This window comes from Pan paniscus, chromosome 20 (genome assembly GCF_029289425.2).
Source record: "Pan paniscus chromosome 20, NHGRI_mPanPan1-v2.0_pri, whole genome shotgun sequence".
Lineage (NCBI taxonomy): Eukaryota > Metazoa > Chordata > Mammalia > Primates > Hominidae > Pan > Pan paniscus.
Window position 1 is genome coordinate 12885947 of NC_073269.2, and position 17462 is coordinate 12903408.

General features: G+C 55.1%; 1 protein-coding gene across 11 annotated transcripts in view; it reads left to right on the forward strand.

Moving 5' to 3' along the window:
• Positions 1 to 4628: 4628 nt before the first annotated feature.
• The window catches only part of CERS4 (ceramide synthase 4), a 54006-nt gene continuing 41172 nt past the window's right edge, over positions 4629 to 17462 (forward strand). Inside the window, exons 1-2 of one of the 11 annotated variants that reach the window (XM_034946888.3) lie at positions 4711 to 4848; positions 6084 to 6241. The gene's annotated coding sequence lies outside the window, so the exon portion shown is untranslated. Of the gene's footprint in view, positions 4849 to 5025; positions 5304 to 6083; positions 6242 to 17462 lie in introns of those variants that run through there. The other 10 variants (XM_055102812.2, XM_055102811.2, XM_034946890.3 and 7 more) reach the window with 10 other exon arrangements.

The following is a 17462-nucleotide window of genomic DNA, read 5'->3' on the forward strand; positions in this document are numbered from 1 at the left end:
CAGGAGTTTGAGACCAGCCTGGCCAACATGGTGAAACCCTATCTCTACTAAAAATACAAAAATTAGCCAGGCATGTTGGTGCACCCCTGTGATCCCAGCTGCTCCTGAGGCAGTAGAATCGCTTGAACCCAGGAGGCAGAGGTTGCACTCCAGCCTGGGTAACCAAGTGAGACTCCGTTTCAAAAAAGAAAAAAATGAAAAACCTCCTGGGCTCAAGCGATCTTCCCACCTGGGCCTCCCAAAGTCCTGGGATTACAAGGCTTGAGCCATCACAGCTGGCCTAAAATGGGAAGCTTAAGTGAACCTGCTTCACAGAGAGGGCCGGTCATATCCATCTTTTTACATCACTTTGCACAGGCCCTGGTACTGACCAGGTAGTCACTGCTCCAGGACAAGGTTTGCCACTGCCCTCTCCTCACCCAGGGTTCTAGGGCTGTGATTCCGCTCACCCACTAGGAACCTCAGGTGGGTGCAGGGCCTGGCTTGGCAGGAGACATCATCAATGAGAACCGGTTAGCCTGCTTGCTGGACTCATGCTGGGTTGCCAAGTGCCCTGGGAAGCTGGGCAGGGGCCAGGTGGCAGGTGGGGGAGATCAGGTGCCAAGTACCTATTCTGGGTAGATGAGGATATTCAGGCATGGAGCAGGGGGGACCCTTGGAGAAAGGTGAGCAGAGGAGGTGGCCCTCACTGCCACCACTAGCCTCCCCTCATCCCCTGAGTTCTGGTAATTTTACCTCTAAATCCCCCTGGAATCCCTCCCTCTCTTCCTATTCATCACCCCCGAACCAGGCCCCAGGTCCTCCCATCCAGCTGCCCACGGTAGAGTGACACCTTCCCCAGCCTCGCACTCTGTTCTTTCCTAATTTTAAGTCCAATTGTTGGCCAGGTGCATTGACTCATGCCCATAATCCCTTGAGGGATCACTCGAGGTCAGGAGTTCAAGACCAGCCTCTCCAACATGGTGAAACCCCGTCTCTACAAAAAATACAAAAATTAGCCGGGTGTGGTGGTGTGCGCCTGTAATCCCAGCTACTCGGGAGGCCAAGGCAGGAGAATCACTTGAACCTAGGAGGCAGAGGTTGCAGTGAGCTGAGATCGTGCCACTGCACTCCAGCCTGGATGACAGAGTGAGACTCCATCTCAAAATAAATCAGTAAGTCCATTGGTGCCTCTCCCTGGAGAGAACCCAGGAGGGCTTATTGTGGCTGGGCCAGCCCTGCTGTCCTCCCAGGAAACATCCTCTCAGTATAGTTCCCCCACCCGCTTATTTCTCAGGGCTCAGATGTCACCTCTTCCAGGAAGCCTGCCTTGAACACCCACTCACTCTCAAGCTTGGGGTCCGGCCTGAGCTCCATGCTCAGGGATCGGGGTGGAAGGTGAGGACAGGCGAGAAGCTGCCCAACTGCAGAAGGTGCAGCCTGGGTCCCTTCCTGCCTGGCTGACCCCAGGTGTCTTCCTCCAGCTTCCCAACCTTTGCCCCATGTGGTACCTTCCACCTGAAATCTCTCTCCAGCCCTGGCCCGCCCAGGTCCTCTTTTGAGCTCCCCTACTCCACTTCGCCAGAGTCCTGGGGCTTCTCCACTGGGGCATGGACTCCACCATTCCACCATGTATCCTGTATTATATTATCGTTATTGTTTGTAGATACCGGGGTCTCACTATGTTGCCCAGGCTGGTGTCTCTTTTTTTTTTAATTGAGACAGGATCTCACTCTGTTGCCCAGGCTGGAGTTCAGTGGCATGATCATAGTTCACCTCAGCCTTGACTTCTGGGCTCAAGTGATCCTCCCACTTCAGCCTCCCACTTCAGCCTCCCGAGTAGCTGGGACTACAGGAGCACACCACCACGCTTGGCTAATTTTTGTATTTTTGGTAGAGATGGGGCTCTTGCCATGTTACCGAGGCTTGTCTCAAACTCCTGAGCTCCAGCAATCCACTCACCTCAGCCTTCCAAAGTGCTAGGATTACAGGTGTGAGCGACCAAGCCCGGTCATATATTATTATTAATACAAACAAATGCCATGCTCTGAGCACCCTGGAGTATGCGACGTGTGATATTCAATAACTCCCTAGTCATGACAACTGAGAAAAGTTGCTTTATTATCTTTCTTTCCAGGTGTGCAAACAAGCTCTTGGAGGGAAGGAGAGGAGAAAATAAACAGGTGAATATGGTGGGGATGGGGTAAAGCAGGCAATGGAGGAAGGAGGAGGGGACTGAGGCTCAGGGAGAAGCATGTATGTGTTTGAAAAGGGAAAGAGGCTGGGGCACAGTGGCTCTTGCCTGTAATCCCAGCACCTTGGAAAGCGGAGGCGGAAGGATCACTTGAGCCTAAGTGTTCCAGACCACCCTGGGCATCATAGCAAGACCCCACCTCTACCAAAGTTTGGTTTTTTGTTTTGTTTTTTTTTTAAATTGAGACAGAGTCTTGCTCTGTCACCCAGGCTGGAGCGCAGCAGCATGATTTTGACTCACTGCAACCTCCGCCTCCTGGGTTCAAGTGATTCTCCTGCCTCAGACTCTCGAGTAGCTGGGATTACAGGTGCGCAACACCATGCCCAGCTAACTTTGGTATTTTTAGTAGAGACGGGGTTTCGCCATGTTGGCCAGGCTGGTCTCGAACTCCTGACCTCAGGTGATCCACCTGCCTCGGCCTCCCAAAGTGCTGGGATTACAGGCATGAGCCACCACACCCTGCCTACCAAAGTTTTTTTATTTAAAACAAAAAAAAAATTAGCCAGCCATGGTGGCAGGCAGCTATAGTCCTAGCTCCTCTGGAGGCTGAGGTGAGAGGACTGCTTGAGCCCTGGAGTCCCAGGCTGCAATGAGCTGGGATCATGACATTCCATTCTAGCCTGGGCAACAGAGTGAGACTCCCATCTTTAACGAAATTTTTTTGGATAGAGTCTCACTCTGTTGTCCAGGCTGGAGTGCAGTGGCACGATCTCCGCTCACTGTAACCTCTGCCTCCTGGGTTCACGCAATTCTACTCCAGGCTAATTTTTGTGTTTTTAGTAGAGATGGGATTTTGCCACGTTGGCCAGGCTGGTCTCAAACTCCTGACCTCAGGTGATCCACCCGCCTCAGCCTCCCAAAGTGCTGGGATTACAGGTGTGAGCCACCGCACCCAGCCTCTAACAGATTTTTTTAAAAAAAGAAAAGAGAAGGCCGGGCATGCTGGCTCACACCTGTAATCCCAGCACTTTGGGAAGCCAAGGCTGGTGGATCACGAGGTCAGGAGTTTGAGACCAGTCTGGCCAACATAGTGAAACCCCCGTCTCTCCAAAAAAAAAAAAAATATATATATATATATATAAATTAGCCGGGTGTGGTGGGTGAGGCAGGAGAATCGAATGAAACCAGGATGCAGAGGTTGCAGTGAGCCGAGATCATGCCATTGCAGTTCAGCTCGGGCCACAATGCAAGACTCCGTCTCAAAAAAAAAAAAAAAAGAAAAAGAAAAAAGAAAAGAGAAACAGTGTAGCAGAGGGAAGGCCAAGTGCAAACGCCAGGAGTCTGAACTTGGAGGGACAGGTTCTTCCACACTTGCAACAGAGGTCTCCTGCCTCCCTGACCGCCCCGCCCCCCGCGCCCCTGTCTGTGTGAGGAAATCAAATCTCAGCTTGCCTAGGGCCCTGTGGCAGGGAGGCCCCAAATTCACCCCATGGGTCTTGGGTCTGCTGAGCTGAGTCAGAGAAAGGTTTATTATCCCCATTTTACAGAGGCTTATTGTCCAAAGGCGAAGCCACTTGCCCAGAGTACATGCGGTGGGCCAGCGACTATGAAACCCCCCGGGGCTGTCCTCTGTTCAGGGATCGCCCAGGCTCCCTGCCCCTGCGCGCTGCTGAGACTGGGTCATTTTCGGTTCTACCAGGCAAGCGGGGGACCCAGCCCCCACTGCTGCTGCCCTCAGCCAAAACCAGGGCTGCGCCACCACCCACCCGGCCTATCTCCCATCTTATCTCCCCAGCTCTGTCGCCTGACCCCTGCACCCCACCAAATCGCAGCCTTTGCCCGGTGCCCTCACCGCCTCGGTTGGCCCCCGCGCTCGCCTCGGGCGAACCCCTGGACTGGCCCTCCAACAGGGCCCCAGACTCGGGGCACCCAGGGTGGCCGCTGAGGCCTGGAGAAATCTGGGCCTCCCCTGTGCACCATCCAACTGCGCGCCCCAGAGGCTCAGGGCGCCCCGGGAGTGTGGGGGTGTGGACAGATGAGCAGAGCCAGAGCATCTCGGGCAGAAGAGGGGACCTGGGAGGGGGCCGGGGAGACAGACAGCGAACAGGGGTGAAGCCGGGGCCGGACGGAGCGCGCAGCGGACAATACTGGGTTCAAAGGGGAGAGATAAGGCGCAGACTAGAAACGCTAGGCTGGACCCAGGCCAGGCGCGCCGCGGGGCAGAGACGGGCGGAGCGGGAACGGGGGCGGGGGCGAGAATGGGGGGGCGGGGACGGGGGCGGGGATGGGGTGCGGGTGCGGGGTCGGGGGCCAGAGAGAGGCCTAGTTGCGTCGAAGGGGGCAAGCGCCTGGAGGACCCGGCGCCCGCTCCAGGCCCTGCCCCTCCAAGTCCCCCGCCCCACGCCAGGCCCCGCCTCTCCAGGGCCCCAGCCCCGCGCCAGGCCCCACCGTTCCCGGGCGCGTGCCCCGCCCAGGCCCCGCCCCCACGGCTCCGCCCCGGGCTCCCCCCACTCAAGCCTTTTTTCCCCTGCTGGGGGCCGAGGCCCGGCCGGGAGCAGAGTCCGGCTGCCTGGAGCGGGTGGCGCGTGTCTGCAGCTGCTCCGGGTAGCCCGCTAGGCGCGCCGTCCCCAGCCCCGCCGCCGGCCCTCGGTGCGCCCGGCCGCCTGCACCCCCAGGTAAGCGAGCACCCCGCGCCGCGAACACCGCCCCGAACGCCACCCTCACGGCGGTCCCCGGCCCCGCCTCCGCGGCCATGGCGGCCCCAGCCCGGCCCCCACTCGCAGCTGGGCTCCAGCCCCCATCACCCCGCCGGGGACTGTCCCCCTCGGGGCTTCCCATCTGGGCCGTCTCCCCGAGCTATCCGCGCTCCCCCACGAGGGCCGTGGCGCAACGGGTGCCCGAGGACGCGGCTGCGAAACGGGCTGGAGGGAGTAGGGGCGATCCTGGCCTCGTGACGCGGGGGAATCCGGATGTGTGAGCTGGGGGAGCGCCCCGTTTCCCCGACGTGCCAGGGCTGGGGACGCAGCTGGGGCCCTGGCCTCGGAGCCCGCAGCCCGGCCGCGTAGACGGCTTCTGAGAACCGCTTAAACACGTCATTCCAAGCCCGAGCTTAACCCATCAGGCGGCCGGGGTGAGGTGGAGGTGCCCAGGCGGGGATAATGTCATTTGGCCTGGTTGGACCAGCCAGCAAGGGCTTTTTAGGCCCAGGAAACAGCAAGATTGTGTGGCAGGGCCCAGCCGGGAGTGTGTGCGGAGCAGAAAAGAGGCCAGCGTGGCTGAAACGCGGAGAGGGAGGGTCTGAGGTAGAGAGAGGTTGGCCGGGGCCTGGGAAGCGGCGAGGAGAGTGTGGAACCCGTTCTCGGGGCGGTGGGGACCAGGGAGGCTTGGAACAGCAGGTGCATGGCGTGATCGGATTGTGTCTTAAGAACATCCCGTAGCCGCTGTGGGTAGGAGAGATGGGGATACTTGGAAGGGGGCTTCTGGCCTGACCTGGCTGGAAGGTGTGATAGGAAGTGGGTGAACTGAAAATTCGCTTTGGCAGAATAACATCATCTAATTCTGTCTGTTTGCAAGTGGAGCGTGGGGGACCGACGTTTCTCCTGGGTAGTTAGGAGTATATAGAAGAGGCTTTCATTGCTGGGATGGGAGACTTGAGGAGAAGCTGCTCTGGGGGACACAGGAAGGTGGGAAGGGGGAGAGGCTGTTGTGGTTTGCAAAACCTACCAGATGGGGGAATGCTCCCATCGACTCCAGTCTGAGCTCAGGCAAGGTCTCAGGCATCTGAGCGCAGAGGCCAGGGTGACCCCACTGGGGCGACCTGGGTCTGTTATATGGGGATAGGGTTCCTGGACTGTGGAATTGTCTTTGAAGCCCTCGGCCTCCCCCAGCCTCAAATGGGTCTGCCTTCCAGGAGCAGCTGCAGTGAATTAAACACAGAAGTGGAGCTGGGGGACTGATTAGAAGCCTCATTCAGTGCACCTGGGCCCCAGCAGGCCCAGCCAGGCGTGGAGGAAGAGGCATTGAGGACTTTCCTTACCTGTTTTTCCAGCTCACCCACTGCCAGCAGAGGTACTTTGAGCCTGGGGTGTGGGGGGTGGGGGGCGGCCTTGGTCATTGAACTGGCTGTAGGGCCCCCAGGGAAAGGTTTCTGAGTTTCAGTTTACCCATCTGTAAAATGGGTCAGTAGTATCTGAGCCTGGGAGTGTTCATGGATCAATGAAAGCCGAGGCTAGGCAGATCTCGGTGGCAGCCACACCCCTAAGGAACCGGGGAGGGCTCTAACGCCCGGTGGGAGTTCAGGGGGATGTATGGGCTTCCATTTTCTCCTCTGAGAAATTCACAACAGTGTCCAACTCCTGACCCAGGGCTGTCTGCAGGTTGAATAAAGCGGTTGGCCCAGTGCCTGGCACAGAATGTCTTGGCTCAGGAGCCACTGGGATGCCTGTAGTTGGCAGCAGAAGTGGGCCCAGGTTCCCTCCTCCCACCCGTGGGATGGCACAGAAAGGCAGGTGCCTTGGGAGCTCGCTGCCCTGTCCCCTTCTCTGAGCACCACAAGCTTCTCCCTTTCCGACTGGCTGGACTTGAGCCTGACCACCCCCCAGCCCTGTCCTGCCACTTTGAGTTGAGGGCCTCCGGGCTACTGACTTCACCACTTCCTGCTTCAGTTTCTCCACCTGTAAAATGGGATAATAGCAGTCATGACCTATAGGTAAAGAGCTGAAGACAGTGCCTGGCTGGTTGTGAATACGTGCTAAACAGGCTATTAAAATATCACGAGAATATCACAGAGCTGGAGGCTATTAAAATATCACAGAGGGGCTGGGCGTGGTGGCTCACGCCTGTAATCCCAGCACTTTGGGAAGCTGAGGCAGGCAGATCACCTAAGGTCAGGAGTTCGAGAGCAGCCTGGCCAACATGGTGAAACCCCATCTCTACTAGAAATACAAAAATTAGCCGGGCGTGGTGGCATCTACCTGTAATCTCAGCTGCATGGGAGGCTGAGGCAGGAGAATCTCTTGAACCTGGGAGGCAGAATTTGCAGTGAGCCGAGATCGCGCCACTGCACTCCAGCCTGGGCGACAAAGTGAGACTATCAAAAAAAAAAAAAAAAAAAAATTCAGAGTCATGCCTGGGGTCAGGGGGAGTCCAGAGGAGTCACCTGACTCAGCCTAAGGAGGAGTCAGGGAAGGCCTCCTGGAGGAGGTGACAGTTGGCTGGGTCGCTAAGGGTAAGGAGGAGTTAACCAGGCCAAGAGACCAGTGGGCAAATTGCAGAGGAGAGAAACTGCCAGGGTGCTTGGATGAAAGAACCACAAAGCCAGGGTTGTAAGATCCAGAAGAGGGGAGAGGAAGAAGGGCAGAGCCAGCCTGCCAGCCTTGAACAAGCATTTGGCATTATTTAGAGCTCAGGGAACAGACTGCAGGGGTCGAAGGCAGGAGCCTGGAGACCAGGATGGAAGGGACTGCACCAGGCCAGGGGAGTAATGGTGGGGCTGGACCAGGTGAAGGCGTGGACGGGTGAGACTTGGGTGGATCTTGGAGAGATATGGAGAGGCCGGGGGAGGGAGCAGCTGCTCATGGGGGAGAAGCTTTAGGTGTAAGTCAGCAATCTGTTCTCAGCATCTGGAAATTGCCATGCCACTAGACACCCAGGTGGTACGGCGTAGGATGGGCTTTAAAGCAAGCTGGGAGCTTGGGAGACAGCAGAAAGAGGGCAGAAGGAAAACCAGGAGTGGGTGGCAAGCTGGGAGCCAAGGGAGCTGGGGCTGTCATAGGAGGAAAGGGTCTTGAAACCCCTGCTTGATAATTCAGTAGCAGGCATCTTACTGTTTTCTTTTTTATTATTTTTATTTTTTGGAATGGAGTTTCGTTCTTGTCACCCAGGCTGGAGTGCAATGGTGCGATCTCGGCCCACTGCAACCTCCACCTCCCAGGTTCAAGCAATTCTCCTGCCTCAGCCTCCTGAGTAGCTGGGATTACAGGTGCGTACCACCACACCTGGCTAATTTTTATATTATTAGTAGAGATGGGGGGGGGGGTTTCACCATGTTGGCCAGGCTGGTCTCGAACTCCTGACCTCAGGTGATCCACCTGCCTCGGCCTCCCAAAGTGCTGGGATTACAGGTGTGAGCCACCACACCCAGCCCGTCTCACTTTCTTTTGTGGCTGCTCTTTACCAACTCTGTTCTCTTCCTCATGCCTTTCAGTACAAGCTCTTTTCTTTGCTTTTCTTTCTTGTTTTTGTTTTGTTTTTTCAAGACAAGTTCTGGCTCTGTTGCCCAGGCTGGGGTGCAGTGGTGCTATCTTTGCCCACTGCAACCCACCTCCCAAGTTTGAGCAATCAGCCTGGGACTACAGGCATAAGCCAACACACCTGGCTAATTTTTGCATTTTTTGTAGTGATTTTGTAGAGTTTTGCCAGTTGCCCAGGCTGGTCTGAAACTATTGAGCTCAAACGCCTCAGCCTCCCAAAGTACTGGGATTACAGGCATGAGCCACTGCACTCAGCCTCTTTCTTTCTTTCAAAGGCAGAATCTTGCTCTGTGGCTCAGGCTGGAGTGCAGTGGCATGATCATAACTCACTGCAGCCTCGACCTCCTGAGCTCAACCTCAGCCTCCTGAGAGCTGGGACCACAGGCATGCACCACCTCAGCCTCCTGAGAGCTGGGACCACAGGCATGCACCACCAGGCCTAGCTAATCGTTAAAAAAAAATTTTATACAGATGGATACGGGTCTTACTATGTTGCCCGGGCTGGTCTTGAACTCCTGGCCTCAAGCAAGCCTCCAGCCTCGACCTCCCAAAGCACTAGGATTATAGGCATGAGCCACTGTGCCTGGCCAAGCACAGGCTTTTCTTTGCCATCCTTGAATAGGCCCCTCAGACCCATCATAGCTCTGACCAGAGTAGCATAGAGGGGCCCGGTGCTGTGGCTCACGCCTGTAATCCCAGCACTTTGAGAGGCTGAGGCGGGCAGATCACCTGAGGTCAGGAGTTCGAGACCAGCCTGGCCAATATAGTGAAACCCCGTCTCTACTAAAAATATATAAATTAGCCCTGTGTGGTGGCATGCTCCTGTAATCCCAGCTACTTGGGAGGTTGAGACAGAATTGCTTGAACCCAGGAGGCAGAGGTTGCAGTGAGCCAAGATCGCACTACTGCACTCCAGCCTGGGTGACAGAGCAAGACACTGTCTCAAAAACAAACAAACAAAAAACAGAGTAGCATAGAAGAGACCTTCCCCTCCCTGAGTTTGGACTTTATACCTTTGTTAATAGGATGCTGTCACACACACACACACACTGAACCGCCTGGAGCTCAGCTCAGCTTTCCCTCCCTACCCCCTCCTGGACTCCTAGAGACAGATTTTAATCCAGGGTCCCACGACACTGTGTCTGAAGAGTGATCATTTCCTATCAGCTATGCCCTGGGGACCCCTTCTGCCCTGTGCCTGGCCCCACTTTCCTCCCACCCCTGTCTGTCTGTCTGTCTGTCATTTGTTCATTCAGCACAGACTTAGGAAGTGTCTGCAGTGGGAGGCACTGGGGACAGACAGTGAGCCACAGGAAGCCTTACGGAGCTGATGTCCCCGCAGGGAGAATGTGATGGGGACAAGGATGAGGCTTGAAGGAGCAGCTAGACATCTGGAGGAAGAGTGCTCCGGGCAGAAGGCCCAGCAGGTGCAAAGGCCCTGAGGCTGGAACAGGCATGATGTGTTGGAGGAACGCAATGAGGCTGGGGTGGCTGGAGCAAACTAAGCAAGGAGTCATAGAGTAGAGAGAGGAGTAGATGAAGAGACTGAAGGTCCTTGGGAACCCCCAGTCCAACCACAGCAGACCCTGGAGAGTCCTTGCTCAAGGAGACTTGAGGGGTGAAAGGTTATGGGACCCTACTGCGTTTGCACGGTTACTTTGTCGTCCTGTATGTGCAGTTGTCACCTGTGCTGGGGTGCTCGAACCTTGAAGGCTGAGGAAGCTGGCAGGAGGAAGGAGAGGAGGACCACTCAGTGGCCAAGGCTTCTCCTCCTCCCCTCCACACAATGGGGCTCAGCTGAACTGGGAGAGGGAAGTAGCCAGGGAAGGGTACTGATGAGCGTATGGAAGCAGAGGAGATGAAGGGCAGTGGGGAGGAGGTGGGAGAGGAGGAGGAGGAGGGGGAGGAGGGGGAGGAGGAGAAAAAGGAAGAGGAGGGGGAGGAGAGGGAGGAGGAGGAGAAAGAGGAGGGGGAGGACGAGGAGGAAGAAGCAACGGCAGCAGCCAGTGGGCAAGCAGCCAGAGCTGGATGGAGGAGCCAGGACGTTCTCAGATAGGTGATGGGGGAGCCCTAGGGATGCAGGGATGGTAGCCTCGATCAGGGGCCTAGAGGACAAACAGCAAAAGCCAAGCAGCAGGGCCAGGCGCGGTGGCTCACACCTGTGATCTCAGCACTTTGGGAGGCCGACGTGGGTGGATTGCCTGAGGTCAAGAGTTTGAGACCAGCGTGGCCAACATGGCGAAACCCTGTCTCTACTAAAAATACAAAAATTAGCCAGGTGCAGCGGTGTGTGCCTGTAGTCCCAGCTACTCAGGAGGCTGAGGCAGGAGAATTGCTTGAACCAGGGGGGTGGAGGTTTGCAGTGAGCAGAGATCACACCACTGCACTCCAGCCTGTGCAACAGAGCAAGACTCTGTCTCAAAAAAAAAAAAAAAAAAACCAGCGGGTGTGTCTGGGGGATGGGCCAGCCTCTAGCCTGCAGTCACTCCCTTCCCAGGCAAAAGAGAGAGAACTCGGTCCCCTCTCCCTGTACCCCACAAGAGCCTGGGCACCCTCCCCACTCCCACCACGAACCTGGGCTTCACTGGGAGGGAATTTGGACACTTGGATGCTGGAGCCTAGATCCGAGGTTCTGTTGAGCCACGGCACTGTGACCCGGACTGTCTCCTCTGTCCCCGTCCAAACTGGGAGGGGGCATCCCTTGTCCCTGGCACTCCTCTGTGATCTGGCAGGTGTGATGAGCCACAGCAGGGACAGGGGAATAGGGGCTGGGCTTTTTAGGGTGATGGCACCCAGACAGTGACAGGACGGGAGGGAGGTGGTCCTCTGGGTTTTGTTTCTCCATCTGGGATGTTGGTGAGGGCAGGCATAAGCCACCTCTCTGTGCCTCGAGTCCAGGATGCCTGGCCCTGCCTCAGGGCCTTTGCACTGGCTCTTCCCCCTTTCTAGAACGTTCTATCATCAGGGCTTCCTCCCTCACCTCCCTACCTTCTCAGGGAGGGCTTCCTGACCTCCCTCTTTAAAATTGTAGCCCTGCCAGGCACCGTGGTTCACACCTGTAATCCCAGCACTTTGGGAGCCTGAGGTGGGCAGATCACCTGAGGCCAGGAGTTCGAGACCAGCCTGGCCAACACGGTGAAACCCCGTCTCTACTAAAAATGCAAAGATTAGCCAGGCGTGGTGGCGGGCGCCTGTAATCCCAGCTGCTTGGGAAGCTGAGGCAGGAGAATCACTTGAACCTGGGAGATGGAGGTTGCAGTGAGCCGAGATGGTGGCACTGCATTCCAGCCTGGGCGACAGAGAGAGATTTTGTCTTGGAAAAAAAAAAAGAAAAGAAAATTACAGCCCCCACTGCCTGACTCCTCATTCCTTTTCCTGCCTTATTTTTCTCTCCACCTGACAATAACAAAACAAACAAATTATCAAAATGCAGGGCCAGATCAGGTGGCTCATGCCTGTAATCCCAGCACTTTGAGAGGCAAGCTGGGCAGATCACTTGAGCCCAGGAGTTCAAGACCAGCCTGGGCAACATAGCAAGACCCCATTTCTGAAAAAAAATTAAGATATAGAGTCTTTGCCACTCCCTCATCTCCACCATGTCCAGAATATCGGCTCCATGGAGTGAAATTTCTTGTCTACTCTGTTCTCTGCTGGGATCCCAGTGTGTAGTTGGTATGCAGTGAGCACCCAATAAATGTGAAGTGATGCCAGCCATACTGGGTCCTTATGGCTGCAGCCTGAGAGGTTGGACTTGGGGGGCGGATGGCGTTGGGGGTAGCGTACCTCGGGTGGCAGGTAACAGGCAGGTTCTGGAGACAGGCAGGCTTGGGTCCAAGTCCCAGACTCTACTCCCTACTTTATGACTTTGGATGACTCCATGCCTCACTTTCCCTAGTTGCAAAGTACAGATGACAGAGGGACCTGACACTTAACACATGTCAGCTTCCCGGGGACCTTGCTGGAGTCTGGAAGGAGCTGGGGGCCAATCTGGGTTTGTCTGAGGCCTCCAGAGGGTCAGACTCTGAGACAGGACATTTATGACTTTCCCACCCACTCCTAGAATTTTCCAGAAACGTCATGAAGAGCAAGGAGACATTATTTTGGGCGGTCAGGACCCCTCTGAAAAGGCGACATTAGGGCTGGGGCCTGAGTGGGAGTGAGTGATGGGCTGAGACAGGAATTGGACTTGTTTACTGCCCTCCCAGAGACCCCTCAGTGGGGAGACAGACGTGTCTTTGGGCAGTTACAAGGCAGATTAACCAGGGTACAAGGAAAACAATCAGAGACACTGAAGGCAAGGAGAGGCTCCTTTTTTAATTTTTTTTTGAGACAGAGTCTCGCTCTGTCGCTCAGGCTGGAGTGCAGTGGCGCAATCTCGGTTCACTGCAATCTCCGCCTCCCGAGTTCAAGCAATCCTCCTGCATCAGCTTCCTGAGTAGCTGGGATTACAGGTGTCCACTACCACACCTGGCTAATTTTTTTTTTTTTTTTTTTTTTTTTTTTTTGAGATGGAGTCTCGCTCTTTCACCCAGGCTGGAGTGCAGTGACTCCATCTCGGCTCACTGCAAGCTCTGCCTCCCGGGTTCATGTCATTCTCCTGCCTCAGCCTCCCCAGTAGCTGGGACTACAGGCGCCCGCCACCACGCCTGGCTAATTTTTTTGTATTTTTAGTAGAGACGGGGTTTCACCCTGTTAGCCAGGATGGTCTCGATCTCCTGACCTCAGGTGATCTGCCCACCTTGGCCTCCCAAAGCACTGGGATTACGGGTATGAGCCACTGTGCATGACCAAGGAGAGGCTCTTGACCCAGGCTGGGAGTCTTCAAGACTTCCTGGAGGCAGCCACAGGAAAGCTGCCCACTTGAAGGTTTAACCATGCCAGGCATCAGATAATGGAATGCTGAACAGTGATTTAGAGGGAGCGGCCCAGGCAAAGGCCTGGCATCCGGGAATGGCATCGGAGCAACATTCCTAAAATTGAAGCAGACTCTGGGAATCCACCCATGGAGACCCTAGGCTGAGAACCTCGGAGTCAGGGTGGCTGCGGGAGGGCAGACAGGGAGGCCAGGACAGGGCAGTGGGCTCGGCCAGGTCACAAAGGCCTCGAATGCCAGGTCAGGAGCTACGGGGAGCCTCCCAGGAGATCTTGAGATGGGGAAGGGATAGGCTGGTACTCAGAGCCACTGCTGAGAGAGGGATGGACTCCATCTGTGCGTATCCCAGAGGAGGGGCGGTCCTGGACCGTCATCTGAGAGGAAGTGCTTTGCCTCCAGTTACACAAACACCTCCGGTCCTTAAAGGGACCATAGGTAGCCTCTGCCTCCCCACTGGGGGCCCTTCTCTGTGCCAACCCATCCAACCCAGAGGGCTGGTGGAAGACGTGTACTCTGCAGGGGCTCTCTGTGGCTTCTTGCTTCACTGGGTGGATGGGTATCAAGATGGTGACTTGAGGCCGGGCGCAGTGGCTCATGGCCTGTAATTCCAGCACTTTGGGAGGCCGAGGCGGGAGGATCACTTGAGGCCAGGAGTTCAAGACCAGCCTGGCCAACGTGGTAAAACCCCATCTCTACTAAAAATACAAAAATTAGCTGGGCATGGTGGCGGGTGCCTGTATTCCCAGCAACTTGGGAGGCTGAGGCAGGAGAATCACTTGAACCCAGGAGGCGGAGGTTGCAGTGAGCCTAGATCGTGCCATTGTACTCCAGCCTGGGTGACAGAACGAGACTTCATCTCCCGCAAAAAAAGGTGGTGACTTGATTTCACAGAGAACTCCAGCTGCCTGAGCCACCCTGCAGGATAGGAGCAGGCTCTGAGGTCCACAGTTTGCTACTGTCTCAACCCACTGCCCCCAGCTCCTCTGAGACCCAGGCAGGACTGCAGGCCCATGTAGGTTCAGATGGATGCCTGGAGGCTGGACACGGTGGCTTGCATCTGTCATCCCAACACTTTGAGAGGCTGAGGCTCAAGTATGGCTTGAGGCCAGGAGTTCGAGACAAGCCTGGGCAACATAGTAAGACCCTATCTCTATAAAAAATATATATTTTTAAATTAGCTGGGTGAGGGCTGGGCACAGTGGCTTATGCCTGTAATCCCAGCACTTTGGGAGGCCAAGGCGGATGGATCACCTGAGGTCAGGAGTTTGAGACCAGCCTGACCAACATGGTGAAATCCCGTCTCTACTAAAAATACAAAAAAATTAGCCAGGTGTGGTGGCACATACCTGTAACTCTAGCTACTCAGGAGGCTGAGGCAGAAAAATCGCTTGAACCCGGGAGGTGGAGGTTGCAATGAGCTAAGATTGTGCTTCTGCACTCCAGCCTGGGCAACAAGAGCGAAACTCTGTTTCAAAAAAAAAAATTAGCTGGGTATAGTGGCATGGGTGCCTGTAGTCTCAGCTATTCGGGAGGCTGAGGCAGGGGGATCATTTGAACCCAAGAGTTTGAGGCTGCAGTGAGCTATGATCATGCCACTGCACTCCAGCCTGGGCAACAGAGTGGAATCCTGTTGTCTCTTAAAAAAAAAAAAAAAAAAATTTGTTAAGTGGATACCTGGGGACCCTGGAGCTCCACGGCTGCTGCCCTCACCCTGTTGTTTTCCTCCCTCTCGGATGATGCCATCTTAGAATTCCATGCCTGGAATTTGCCCACCGGCTCTCCTCGCCCCCTCCCACCCCTCGGCTGTGTGTCCCCATATTCCTGCCCAAGCAGGCAGTTCCCAGATCTACCCCAGATACTCATCCCAATCTGCCACCCCCACCCCTTGAAGACACCCTACCTGGACCTCAGCACCCCTCCCCAAGGCTCCTGTCTCTGCCACCCTCCACCTTCAGCCTCCCTATCTCTTCTTTTTTGGAGACAGCACCATGCTCTGTTACCCAGGCTGGAGTGCAGTGGTGCGATCTCGGCTCACTACAATCTCCACCTCGCAGGTTCAAGCGATTCTCTTGCCTCAGCCTCCTGAGCAGCTGGGATTACAGGCATGCGCCACCATGCCCAGGTAATTTTTATATTTTTAGTAGAAATGGGGTTTCACCATGTTGGCCAGGCTGATCCGGAACTCCTGGCCTCAGGTGATCTGCCCGCCTCGGCCTCCCAAAGTACTGGGAATACAAGCATGAGCCACCGCGTCCGGCTGAGCCTCCCTACCTGTTCTGACCCAGCTTCCCCACTCTGGCTGTTGTCACCTGCAAGAGGCCAGCCAGCCTCTGAGTGACCTCCAGGGATGGGACAGCCTCCAAGGGCAGCCTGCATTGCCAGGAGAACTCCCAGAATCGCTCCCTCCCGAAATCTCTGCCACCTTCCCATGGCATCAAGGCTGAGGGCTTCTGTTACCACTGCTGTTTTGTGTTTTTGTTTTTTTTTTTGAGACAGAGTCTCGCTCTGTCGCCTGGGCTGGAGTACAGTGGTGCAACCTCGGCTCACTGCAAGCTCTGCCTCCTGGGTTCATGCCGTTCTCCTGCCTCAGCCTCCCGAGTAGCTGGGACTATAGGCGCCCGCCACGGTGCCCGGCTAATTTTTTTGTATTTTTTTTTAGTAGAGACGGGGTTTCACCCTATTAGCCAGGATGGTCTCGATCTCCTGACCTTGTGATCTGCCCGCCTCGGCCTCCCAAAGTGCTGGGATTACAGGCGTGAGCCACTGTGCCCGGCCTGTGTATTATTATTATTTTTTTTAAACAGAGACAGGGTCTTGCTATGTTGCTCAGGCTGGTCTTGAACTGCTAGGCTAAAGCAATCCTCCCACCCCAGCCTCCCAAAGTATTGGAATTACAGGTGTGAGCCACTGCACCTGGTTCTGCTGTTGTGTCCTTCAAGGCATGGTAACAGACACTTGCTAACCTCCCCTTGAATCTGGAGTGCCCAAGGGCCTGGGCTGGCAGCCTTGCCAACATCGGGAACTGGTCAAGACTGCACTTTGTTTTGTGTTCATTGTATTTGTTTTCATGGCTAGCCTCTGCACGTGATGCCAATGCTGGCTTGCTCTTTCAGGGAGAGAGGGAGGGAGAGAAAGTGTCTTCTGAAAATAAATGTATTTCGGTAAACAAACAATGTGAGCCTTTTAACTTTTTTTTTCTTTTTTTTTTTTTTGAGACAGAATCTTGCTCTGTCACCCATGCTGGAGTGCAGTGGCACGATCTTGGCTCACTGTAACCTCCACCTCCCAGGTTCAAGCGATTCTCCTGCCTCGGCCTCCCGAGTAGCTGGGATTACCATGCCCAGCTAATTTTTTTGTATTATTAGTAGAGATGAGGCTTCACCATGCTGAGGTCGAACTCATGACCTCAAGTGATCCGCCCTTCTCAGCCTACCAAAGTGCTGGGATTACAGGCATGAGCCACCACACCCAGCCTAAAATTTTATTTTATATTTACTTACTGACTTATTATTTTTTTTTATTTTTTATTTATTTATTTATTTATTTATTTTTTGAGACAGAGGCTTGCTCTGTTGTCCAGGCTGGAGTGCAGTGGCATGATCTTGGCTCACTGCAAGCTCCGCCTCCCGGGTTCACGCCATTCTCCTGCCTCAGCCTCCCAGTAGCTGGGACTACAGGTGCCTGCCACCACGCCCAGCTAATTTTTTGTATTTTTAGTAGAGACAGGGTTTCACCGTATTAGCAAGGATGGTCTCAATCTCCTGATCTCGTGATCCACCCGCCTCAGCCTCCCAAAGTGCTGAGATTACAGGCGTAAGCCACCGCGCCCGTCCCTATTTATTTTTTTTTTGAGATGGAGTCTCGCTCTGTCACCCAGACTGGAGTGCAGTAGCGCAATCTCGGATCACTGCAACCTCGGCCTCCTGGGTTCAAACGATTCTCCTGCCTCAGCCTCCTGAGTAGCTGAGATTACAGGCACCCACCATCATGCCCAGCTAATTTTTGTATTTTTTTGTAGAGACGGGGTTTCACCATGTTGGCCAGGCTGGTCTTGAACTCCTGACCTCAGGTGATCCTCTTGCCTCAGCCTCCAAGAAGTGCTGGGATTACAGGCGTGAGTCACTGTGCCTGGCCAGCATGAGCCTTTTTTATTTATTTATTTTTG